Source organism: Nicotiana tabacum, chromosome 4 (genome assembly GCF_000715075.1).
Source record: "Nicotiana tabacum cultivar K326 chromosome 4, ASM71507v2, whole genome shotgun sequence".
NCBI lineage: Eukaryota > Viridiplantae > Streptophyta > Magnoliopsida > Solanales > Solanaceae > Nicotiana > Nicotiana tabacum.
Window position 1 is genome coordinate 47704768 of NC_134083.1, and position 12027 is coordinate 47716794.

A 12027-nucleotide genomic window follows, 5' to 3' on the forward strand; every position below is an offset into this window, starting at 1 on the left:
CCATATAAAGCCTCAAATGGAACCATCTCGATGCTGGACTGTTAACTGTTGTTATAAGCAAACTCGGCCAAAGGTAAGAAACGATCTCACTGACCTCCAAAGTCAATCACACATGCCCTGAGCATATCCTCCAAAATTTGAACTGTCCGCTCCGACTGCCTGTCGGTTTGCGGATGAAAGGACCCCAATTCACTCTGTACTGATCTCCAGAAATGTGAAGTAAACTAAAGGCCTCTATATGATATTATAGAAATTAGCACACCGTGAAACCGAACTATCTCCTAAATATAAATCTGGGCCAACCTCTCCAATGTATACATAGTCATAACCGGAATAAAGTGTGCCGACTTGGTCAACCTGTCGATAATGACCCAAACTGCTTCAAACTTCTGCAAGGTCCGCGGCAACCCAACTACAAAGTTCATAATAATGCGTTCCCATTTCCACTAGGGTAGTCATCTGCTGAAGTAGGCCACCTTGACTATGGTGCTCATATTTAACTTCCTGGCAATTTAGACACCTAGATACATACTCAACTATGTCCTTTTTCATCCTCCGCCACCAATAATGCTGCCTCAAGTCACGATACATATTCGTAGCACCTGGATGAATAGAATACCGAGAACTGTGTGCCTCCTCTAAAATCCTTTTCCTCAGTCCATCCACATTAGGAACACATAAACGATCTTGGAGTTGCAGAACACCATCCGCGCCAATAGTAACTTCCTTGGCACCACCCCGTAGTACCGTTTATCGAAGAACCATTAAGTGTGGATAATCATATTGGCGAGCCTTGATCTGCTCAAATAGTGAAGACTGGGCCACAACACACGCAAGAACTCGGCTGGGCTCTGAAATATCTACCCTCACAAGTCTATTAGCCAAGGACTGAATATCCAAAGCTAATGGCCTCGCCTCTGCTAAAATGAAAGCCAAACTACCCATACTCTCCGCCTTTCTACTCAAGGCGTCTCCAACTACATTTTCTTTGCCCAAATGATACATGATAGTAATATCATAATCTTTTAGTAACTCAAGCCATCTGCGCTAGCTCAAAATTAGGTCCTTATGCTTGAACAAATATTGTAAACTATGATGATCAGTGTAAACTTTACAAGACACCCCATAAAGATAATGCCTCCAAATCTTAAGAGCGTGAACAATCGTAGCTAAATCTAAATCATGTACCGGGTAATTCTTCTTGTAGGGTTTCAGGTGACGTGAAGCATATGCAATAACTCGCCCCTTATGCATTAATACATAACCCAAACCAGCGCGTGAAGTGTCACAATACACTGTATACATCCCCGAACTGGAAGGCAACACTAACACTAGTGTTGTAGTGAATGCTGTCTTGAGCTTCTAAAAGCTCACCTCATAATCATCGGACCATCGGAACGGAGCATCCTTCTAGGTTAATTTGGTCAAAGGTGTTGCAATAGATGAAAAGCCCTCCACGAACCGACGATAATAACCTGCTAAGCCTAGGAAACTCCTGATCTCAGTCGCCGAAGTGGGACGATGCCAATTCTGAATTGCCTCGATCTTTTTGGGATCAACTTTAATGCCCTCGCCCGATACAATATGCCCCAAGAAAGCTATAGAATTTAGGGAAAACTCACAGTTGGAGAACGTAGCATATAGCTTTTGTTCACGCAGTGTCTGAAGCACCACTCTCATATGCTACTCGTGTTCTTCCTTACTGCACAAGTAAAATGAAATATCATCAATGAAGACAATGACAAACTAATCAATGTATGGCCTGAATACCTTGTTCATCAAATCCATAAACGCCGCCGGGGCGTTAGTTAACCCGAAAGACATCACCAAAAATTCATGATGATCGTATCTAGTTCGGAAAGTAGTTTTCGGAACATCCGAATCCCGAATCTTCAACTGATGGTACCCCGATCTTAAGTCGATATTAGAAAACACCCTAGAAACCTGCAACTGGTCAAATCGATCATCAATACGCGACAACGATTACTTGTTCTTAATAGTGACTTTGTTCAATTGACGATAATCAATACACATTTGCATCGTTCCATCCTTTTTTTTCACGAATAATACCGGTGCTTCCTAAGGCGATACACTCGGTCTGACAAACCCTTTGGCTAGTAACTCCTCAAGCTGTTCTTTCAATTCCTTAAATTCTTTCGGAGCCATGCGATACGGTGGGATAGATATAGGCTGGGTATCTGGAGCCAAGTCAATACAAAAATCAATATTGCGATCTGGTGGCATGCCTGGAAGATTTGAAGGAAATACATCGGAGAACTCCTGAACCACAGGTACTGAATCAATAGTCGGAGTTTTCGCAGTAGTATCCCGAACATAGGCTAGATAAGTCAAACAACCCTTCTCGACCATATGTTGAGTTTTTAGAAAGGAAATAACCTGATTAGATGCTGCTGACAGACAAACCCTTCCACTTCAACCTAGGAAATTCCGGGATTGCCAAAGTAATCGTCTTAGCATGGCTATTTAGGACGACATGATATGGGGATAGCCAGTCCATGCCCAGGATAATCTCAAAACCAGTCATATCAAGTAGCAAAAGATCTGCTCTAGTCTCATAACCATATAATGTAACAACAGTGATTTTTCATTTTGAAAATTTTGTTCAAAAACCACCCTTTTCCTCAACTCAAAACAAAAGTTAAATGATAAAAAATAAAGATAGAATCATGGAAATAAATAAATTCTAGTTGAAGAACACTTACCCAATCGATTTTCTTGAAAAACCCATAAGGAAGCTCCCAAAACCGAAGTCTAAAACTCAAAATATGAAGAAAATGGCCAAACCCTCGACTTAATGTTTCTGCCAGGACTTCCGCATCTGCGGACTAGGAGACGCACCTGCGCACTCGCATTTGCGAGAAGGAGTCTGCATCTGCGAACTCATCTGGCCAGGCCTAGAACCGCATCTGCGGATTTACAACCGCACCAGCGTCACCGCAGAAGCGAAAGGGGGGAATGCAGAAGCGGCCTTCGCACCTGCATGCAAGCTTCCGCAGAAGCGAGCAAGCTCCCAGGCCTCAAGGATCGCAGAAGCGGAGCCGCACCTGCGCTCCAAGCGTCGCAGGTGCGAGAACACCAGAACCAGACATGTTCAAAACCATGAAAAACATCTGAAACTCGTCCGAAACACACCCGAGGCCCCCGGAACCTCGTCCAAGCATACCAACAAGTTTCATACCCTAATACGGACTCGCTCGAGGTCTCAAATCACATCAAACAACGTCGAAACTACGAATCGCACCATGAATCGAACTTATAAATTTTCAAATCTTCCAACTTTTAAAACCCGTACCGAAACCTATCAAATCAACCCGGAATGATGTCAAATTTTGCAGGCAAGTCCCAAATAACATAATGGAGCTGTTCCAACTCTCGGAATCGCATTCCGACCCCGATATCAAAAAGTTCACTTCCGGCTACAGACCTCGGATTTACAGTCCGGACACGTTCCTAAGTCCAAAATCACCCAACGAAGCTAATGGAATCGACAGAACTCTATTCCGGAGTCGTCTTCACATAGTTTCGATTACGGTCGAAATCCTAAGGCCTAAGCTTCCCTTTTAGGGACTAAGTGTCCCAAATCACTCTGAGACATCCGGTAACCGAATTCAACCACGCACGCAAGTCAATACACACAATATGAAGCATCTCAGGGCCTTATGCCGCCTGACGGGACTTAAATTCTCGAAACGACTGGCCGGGTCATTACAAAAAATTTATTTTTACAAGCAATAATTAAATCTTTTCATTTTATTTAAGTAAAATATAAAAATAAAATTTAAAAGTACTTAATTCTTTTAATATAAGTTAAATATATTAAATATCATTCAACAAATATAAAAGCGTTCACCCCTAATGTCACTATATATTAGAAAGTTGTCCTAAATATAATGAGAAATATTTATATATTAATATCCTAAGTATTAGGTTTAACGGTTATTTTGCTATATATTATATTTTGTTAAGGATATTTTTGAAAAGAAGAAAAATCAAAATTGCTTCTGCTTCTGCTTTTTGGAAGAAACTACTTTTTTCTGCTTCTCAGAAACTGCTTCTTCTTCTTCCCAAAAGCACTTTTTCCCCAAAAACGCTTGGCCAAACACCTCAAGTTAGGAATAAAAAGTGCTTTTAAGGGGAAAAAAAAGCACTTTTGATCTATTGAGAAGCTTGGCCAAACTGACTATAAGCAAACACGTTATTTGAATAGGAATTATGAGGTTTGACCAGTGATAGGTTTGAATGAGAAAAAGTAATGGTCTTTAAAAGATAAGTTTAAAATAGTCCTCTTAAACGTATTATTGAGCAATTTTGGAATTTTAAATTTGTCAGATGTTAACACTTTTGATATTCATCAAATGTTTGATAAACAGTTGTGATCTTAATTTGAAAGCTAATTAAAAGCTCGTTTGATCAAATTGCCGAAAATGCTTATATTGAAAAATGCTTTTGCTTAAAAGTTTCAAAAAGTGCTTTCGGAGAGTTTTAGTTTGTATTTGCCAAATTCATTTGAACGATTTTAAAAAAAAGTACATTAGAGTGTCGAATTACCAAAATGAACAATAAATAATCAGTTCACGATTAATATTATTTAAAAAAAGAAATAAATTTAAATATTTACTATAAAAATTCAATTATTTTTTTATTTTTATTCAATTAGAATATAATATATATATATATATATATATATATATATATATATATATATATATATATATATATATATATATATATATAGAGAGAGAGAGAGAGAGAGAGAGAGAGAGAGAGAATTATAAAATATGGTTATCCAAAGCAATAATCCCAGGTATCCTATATTACTTATTGTTTACATAACGCTTCAAAAATATCAAAATACAATCATTTAGTATAAATTTGTCACTTGTTAGGCAAGCTAACGTTAGATGTAGTTATTAACCATTTATAATAATGCAAATCAAATGAAAACTAATAAGCTAAATAAACTAAAATAAAGTAGATAAATATGATAAACGGCTATATCCAAATACAAATCCCAGAACTGGTGTCACGAATATACGAGCATCTGGAGTACTATAATAAATAAATAGCAAGGGTAATGTAGGAGGGGACTACAGGGCAGCGAATGTTGTGCAGCTGCACCTCAAGTCTCCGTCAAGCACCGGATCCGAGGAATCTACCGAACGCCGCTAGGACAAATTCTAAAATCTGCACAAAAAGTACAGAGTGTAGTATGAGTACAACCGACCCTATGTACTTTGTAAGTGCCGAGTCTAACCTCGACGAAATATTGACGAGGCTAAGGGGGTCACTTAAAATAACGTGTACACAGTAATAATAATAATTATAGAGAAGGATACAAGAAATGACGGTAAAGTAGTTAATTTATTAAAATGAGCTCAATCCCCGCAACTAGAGAATCCAAAATATCATACCTCAAAATATCATATAAAAAGGCTGAAAGCTAACACAATAACACAATGAGCATAACATACACTATCTGTTAGAGCACGCAACCCGATCCCACCGTACTCACACAATCCTTCTTTATTCCACCATAATATCATTTATCAATATCAAGAATCATATATAAAATTCGTTGCGGCGTGCAACCCGATCCCACCATATCATCATAATCAATGTCATAATCCTTCCTTATTTCACCATGTCGTAATTTATCAATAACAAGTATTACGTATACAACCGTTGCGGCACGCAACCCGATCCCACCATATCATTATAATCAATGTCAAAATCCTCCCTTATTCCACCATATCACAACTGTAGCGGCATGCAACCCGATCCATAAATATTCTCAATAAACGTAATCAATCCAATAGTTCATTTTACAAGAATCTCTACAATTAAGGAATATGAAAGCAAGCAATAAAGAATTACGTACTAATCAAAAGAATGCTAAAAATCATACAAAAGCAATAAAACAAGTCAAGTACGTGACAATTAAGGTGTGAAAGTAAGACAATTAAGGCAAGTAGCAATTAATCACGAAATCATGGAAGGAACAAATAATTTAATACAAGAATAATTGATGACAAGTAACAAATTATGGCATAGAAATCAATTAAACCATGTAACAGTTAAGCCAAGTAGTGAGATAATTCATGAAATACGAGAAAGTCATGGAAACAATCACCCGTCACCTCGCATATACGTCGTTACACACGTAATTCACGTAACATATAGTTCAAGGGTTCCTAATTCCTTCAAATCAAGGTTAGACCCAATACTTATCTCGCTCCACAACCAAATCAAAGCTCAACCGGGGGCTTTCCTCTAAAATTCACCTCCAAACCAATCGAATCTAACCAAAATCGACTTAATATCATCAAACAATGCTAGGGAAATCAATTACAATAGATAAAGCTAAGATCTTTACTCTTTTCGCAAAAAGTCAGCAAAAGTCAATCCGGTGGACCCATGACCCCACGAGTTCATATATGTGATTAGTTTTAAAATTCGAGTCCAAATTGACTCTCAAAACTCGATTTCTTATTTTTCAAAAACTTGACAAGGATCCACAAATTTTAACTTTGATTCACTTGATTTTGATGTTAAAATCGAAGATAAATTGAAGAAATAGGATTAGAAATGGATTAGAATCACTTACCCAAAGTTTGTAGATGAAATTCCCTCTTCAAAATCACATCCTACTGAGCCTCGGGTTCCAAAATATGAAAATGAGGCAAAAATTCCATCCCTCAGCTTTTTATCGAGTTGCAAATATCGCAAATGCAAAGAAATCATTGCAAAAACGAACTCCCCTCATCTCTGTTGTCATTGCAATTGCGACGACTAGTTAGCAAATGCGAACATTGGAACTTCGCAAAAGCGATCAAATGATCGCAAATGTGATCTTTGCTATTCCCATGCCGTATTCACAATTGTGAATAAAATGTTCGCAAAAGCGATCATAACAGACTTGGCCATTCGTTGCAAATGCGACCTATAATCTTGCATTTGTGGGACCTGCATACAAGATCACACCAGCAACACCAAAACTCACCCGAGCTCTCGGGGCTCCAAACCAAACACCAACACAAGTCTAAAAATATCATACGAACTCTTTCGCGCGATCAAAGTACCAAAATAACACCTAGAACTACAAATCAAACATCAAAATGTAAGAAATTTTCTAAGGACTCAAGAACATGCAAATTTACATCCGGACGTCCGAATCACGTCAAATCAACTCCGTTTTGGACTAAATTTTGCAGATAAGCCACAAATGTTGAAATAAACCTTTTTCAAGTTCCGAAAACCAAAATCCAAACCCGGTAGCAATTAAATCTACCTACATTCAAACTTGAAAATTCTTTAAACCTTCAAATTACTAGTTTTCAACAAATCATATTAAATCAAGTTAGGGACTTCCGAATTCGATTTCGGGTATACGCCTAAGTCCAAAATAATAATATGGACCCACCAGGACCATCAGAACATTGATCCGGGTCCGTTTACTCAAAATATTAAGCGTAGTCAACTCAAATTATTTTTATGGTTAAAATTCACATTTCCTTAAATTTTTCACCTAAAACATTTCCGAAAAAAGACACGGATGAGCGCACAAATCGAGGAAGGATAAACAAAGCTATTTGAGGTCTCAAAATATAGAAATAAGGATAAAACTCAAAGTGACCTATCGGGTCATCACATTATCCACCTCTAAACATAAACGTTCGAACTCGAACGGACATAGAAAGGTACCTAGACTGGTGAAAAGATGTGGATATCTACTCTGCATGTCGAATTCGGACTCCCAGGTGGCTGCCTCAATTGGATGACCTCTCCACTATACTCTAACTGAAGGATAACTATTAGGCTTCAACTTCCGGACCTGCCGGGTAAGAATGGACACCGGCTCCTCCTCATAAGTCAAATCCTTATCCAATTGGACTGAGCTCAAATCTAACATATGGGACGGATCACCGTGATATTTTCGGAGCATGGACACATTGAACACCGGATGGACTTCTGGTAAACTAGGTGGTAATTCTAGTCTATAGGCCACCTCACCCACTCTATCAAGAATCTCAAAGGGTCCAATAAACCTAGGGCTCAACTTGCCATTTTTTCCGAACCTCATCACACCTTTCATGGGTGAAACCCGGAGCAATACCCTCTCCCCAACCATGAATGCAACATCACGAACTCTCAGATTGGCATAAATCTTCTGCCTAGACTAAGCTATGCGAAGTCGATCCTGAATCATCTTGACCTTTTCCAAGACATCCTGAACCAAATCGGTACCCAACAACCAAGCCTCTTCCGGCTAAGACCAACCAACTGGAGAACAACACCGCCTCCCGTACAATGCCTCATAGGGAGCCATCTGAATACTTGACTGGTAGTTGTTATTGTAGGCAAACTCCACAAGCGGAAAGAACTGATCCCAAGAACCTCCAAAATCCATAACGCAAGCACGAAACATATCCTCCAATATCTGAATGGTGCGCTCGGACTGTCCATCCGTCTAGGGGTGAAATGATATATTCAACTCAACTCGTGTGCCTAACTCACAATGTACGACCCTCCAGAAGTGCAAGGTGAACTGCGTACCTCGGTCAGAAATGATGGACACGGTCACACCATAAAGACGAACGATCTCGCGGATATAGATCTCAGCTAACCGCTCTGAAGAATAGGTGACTGCCAATGGAATAAAATGTGTTGACTTGGTCAACCTGTCCACAATGACCCACTCTGTATCAACTTCTTCTAAGTCCATGGGAGCCTAACAACAAAATGCATGGTAATACATTTCCACTTCCACTCAGGAATCTCCAACCTATGAAGCAAACCAATAGGCCTCTGATGCTCGTACTTTACTTGCTGACAATTCAGACACCAAGCAACATATGCAATTATATCCTTATTTATTCTCCTCCACCAATAATCCTATCGCAAGTTCTGATACATCTTGGTGGCACCCGGATGAATGGAATACCAGGGACTATGGGCCTCCGCAAGAATCAATTCACGAAGCCCATCCACATTGGGTACACATATCCGACCCTTCATCCGCAACACCCCATCATTTCCAACAGTAACCTTCTTGGCACCACCGTGTCGCACCGTGTCCTTAAGGACAAGTAAATATGATTCATCATACTGACGCTCTCTGATGCGCTCATACAAAGAAGATCGAGAGACCGTGCAAGCTAGAACACGACTGGGCTCCGAAACATCCTCACGAATTGATTGGTCAAAGATTGAACATCTGATTCAAGCGGTCTCTCACCAACTAGAATATACATAAGACTACCCATACTGACAGTCTTTCAACTCAAGGCATTAGCCACTATATTGGCCTTCTCGGGATGATACAAAATGGTAATATCACAGTCTGTCAACAGCTCCAACCACCTCCTCTGCCCCTTCCTTTTGCTTGAACAAATATTGTAGTCTCCGACGATCCGTGAACACCTCACACGACATGCTGTAGAGATAGTGCCTCCAAATCGTCAGTACATGAACAATAGCTGCCAACTCTAGGTCATGAATAGGGTAATTCTTCTCATGAACCTTCAACTTCCGCGACGCATATGCAATCACCCTGCCATCCTTCATCAATACTGCACCGAGCCCAATATGCAAAACATCACAATACAACGTGTAGGATCCTGAACCTGTAGGCAACACCAACACTGGGGCCGTAGTCATAGTAGTCTCGAGCTTCTGAAAGCTCAACTCACACTCATCTCACCACCTGAATGGAACACCCTTCTGGGTCAATCTAGTCAATGGGGCAGTTATGGATGAAAACTCCTCCACAAACCGATAATATTAACCCGCCAAACCCAGGAAACTTCGAATCTCTGTAGGTGAAGTGGGTCTAGGCTAGTTCTGAACTGCCTCAATCTTCTTAGGATCCACTTTTATGCCCTCGACCGATACAATATGCCCCAAAAGGCGGCCGAGTCTAACCAAAACTCACACTTTGAAAACTTGGCACATAACTGACTATCTCTCAGGGTCTGAAGTGAACACCTCTCAAGGGAACACCTCACACTATACACCGTAGAGATAATGCCTCCAAATATTCAGGACATGAACCTTCAACTGCCGCGACGTGTATGCAATCACCCTACTATCCTTCGTCAATACTGCACCGAGCCCAATATGCAAAACATCACACTACAACGTGTAGGATCCTGAACCTGTAGGCAACACCAACACTGGGGTCATAGTTATAGCAGTCTTGAGATTCTGAAAGCTCAACTCACACTCATCCGACCACCTGAATGGAATACCCTTCTGGGTCAATCTAGTCAATGAGGCTACTATGGATGAAAACCCCTCTATGAACCGGCAATATTAACCCGCCAAACCCAGGAAACTCCGAATCTATGTAGCTGAAGTAGGTCTAGGCCAGTTTTGAACTGCCTCAATCTTCTTAGGATCCACTTTTATGCCCTCGACCGATACAATATTCCCCAAAAAGGTGGCCGAGTCTAAACAAAACTCACACTTTGAAAACTTGGCATATAACTAACTATCTCTCAGGGTTTGAAGTACAATCCAAAGATGCTGCTCATGCCCCTCTTGACTGCAGGAGTAGATCAAGCTATCATCAATGAATACGATCATAAAAGAATCCAAATAGGGCTTAAATACCCGGTTCATCAAATCCATAAGTGTTGTTGGGGAATTTGTCAACCTAAATGACATCACTAAGAACTCATAATGTGTATACTGAGTCCAAAAAGTCGTCTTATGGACATCTGATGCCCTAATCTTCAACTAATGGTAGCCAGACCTCAAGTCAATCTTTGAAAATACTTTGGCACCTTGAAGTTGATCAAATAAGTCATCAATCCTCGACAATGGATACTTATTCTTGATAGTGAGTTTGTTCAACTACCGATAGTCTATCCACATCCTCATCGACCCATCTTTCTTCCTCACGAACAACACATGCGCACCCCGGAGCAAGACACTAGGTCTAATGAATCCCTTATCAAGCAAATCTTGCAACTGCTCCTTTAATTCCTTCAACTCCGGCGGGGTCATACAGTGTGGTGAAATGGAATGGGCTGAGTGCCTGGAGCTAAATCAATACAGAAGTCAATATCTTTGTCGAGTGGCATCCCAGACAGATCTGCAGGAAACACCTCTGAAAACTCACACACAACTGGTACTGAATCCATGGAAAGAACCTCTGCACTTGAATCACAAATATAGGCTAAATACGCTAGACATCCCTTCTCGACCATACGTCGAGCCTTCACATAAGAAATAATTCTGCTGGTAGAGTGGCCAGGAGTCCCTCTCCACTCTAATTGAGGCAACCCTAGCATGGTTAAGGTCACCATCTTGGCGTGACAATCCAATATAGCATGATAAGGTGATAGCCAATCCATGCCCAAAATAACATCAAAGTCTACCATATCAAGAAGCAGGAGATCTACACTAGTCTCAAGACTCCCAATAGTGATCACATACGAGAGATAGACATGGTCTATAACAATAGAATCTCCCATGGGCTTGGACACATACACATGAGCACTCAAAGAATCACGAGGCACAACCAGGTATGAAGAAAAATAGGATGACACGTAGGAATAAGTTGAGCCCGAATTAGGTCTAACTGGGAATGCATAAAATCGAGCCTGGGCCCCACCACCCTAACCTCCGTCTCTCGAACGGCCTCTAGCTGTCTTGCCTCCACCTTTAACAGTCTGACCTCCACCTCTAATGGCCTGACCTCCGCCTCTGGCAGCCTGACCCCTGACCTCTACCAAAAGTACCTCTGCCTCCAAATGAGGCGCCACTGAAACCATCGGAATAACGAGGCCTCTTATCAGACACCTGCCCCCCTCCTAACCACGAACCATTTCAATCTGTCTAGCAATATCTACGGCCCTCTGGAAAGAAATATCATCTCTAATCTCCTTGGCCATCTGTAGCCTGATACTGAAAGTGAGCCCATCAATGAATCTCCTCACTCTCTCCCTCTTAGTAGGGAGTAAAACAATGGCATGGCAATCTAAGTCCACAAATCGAGTCTCG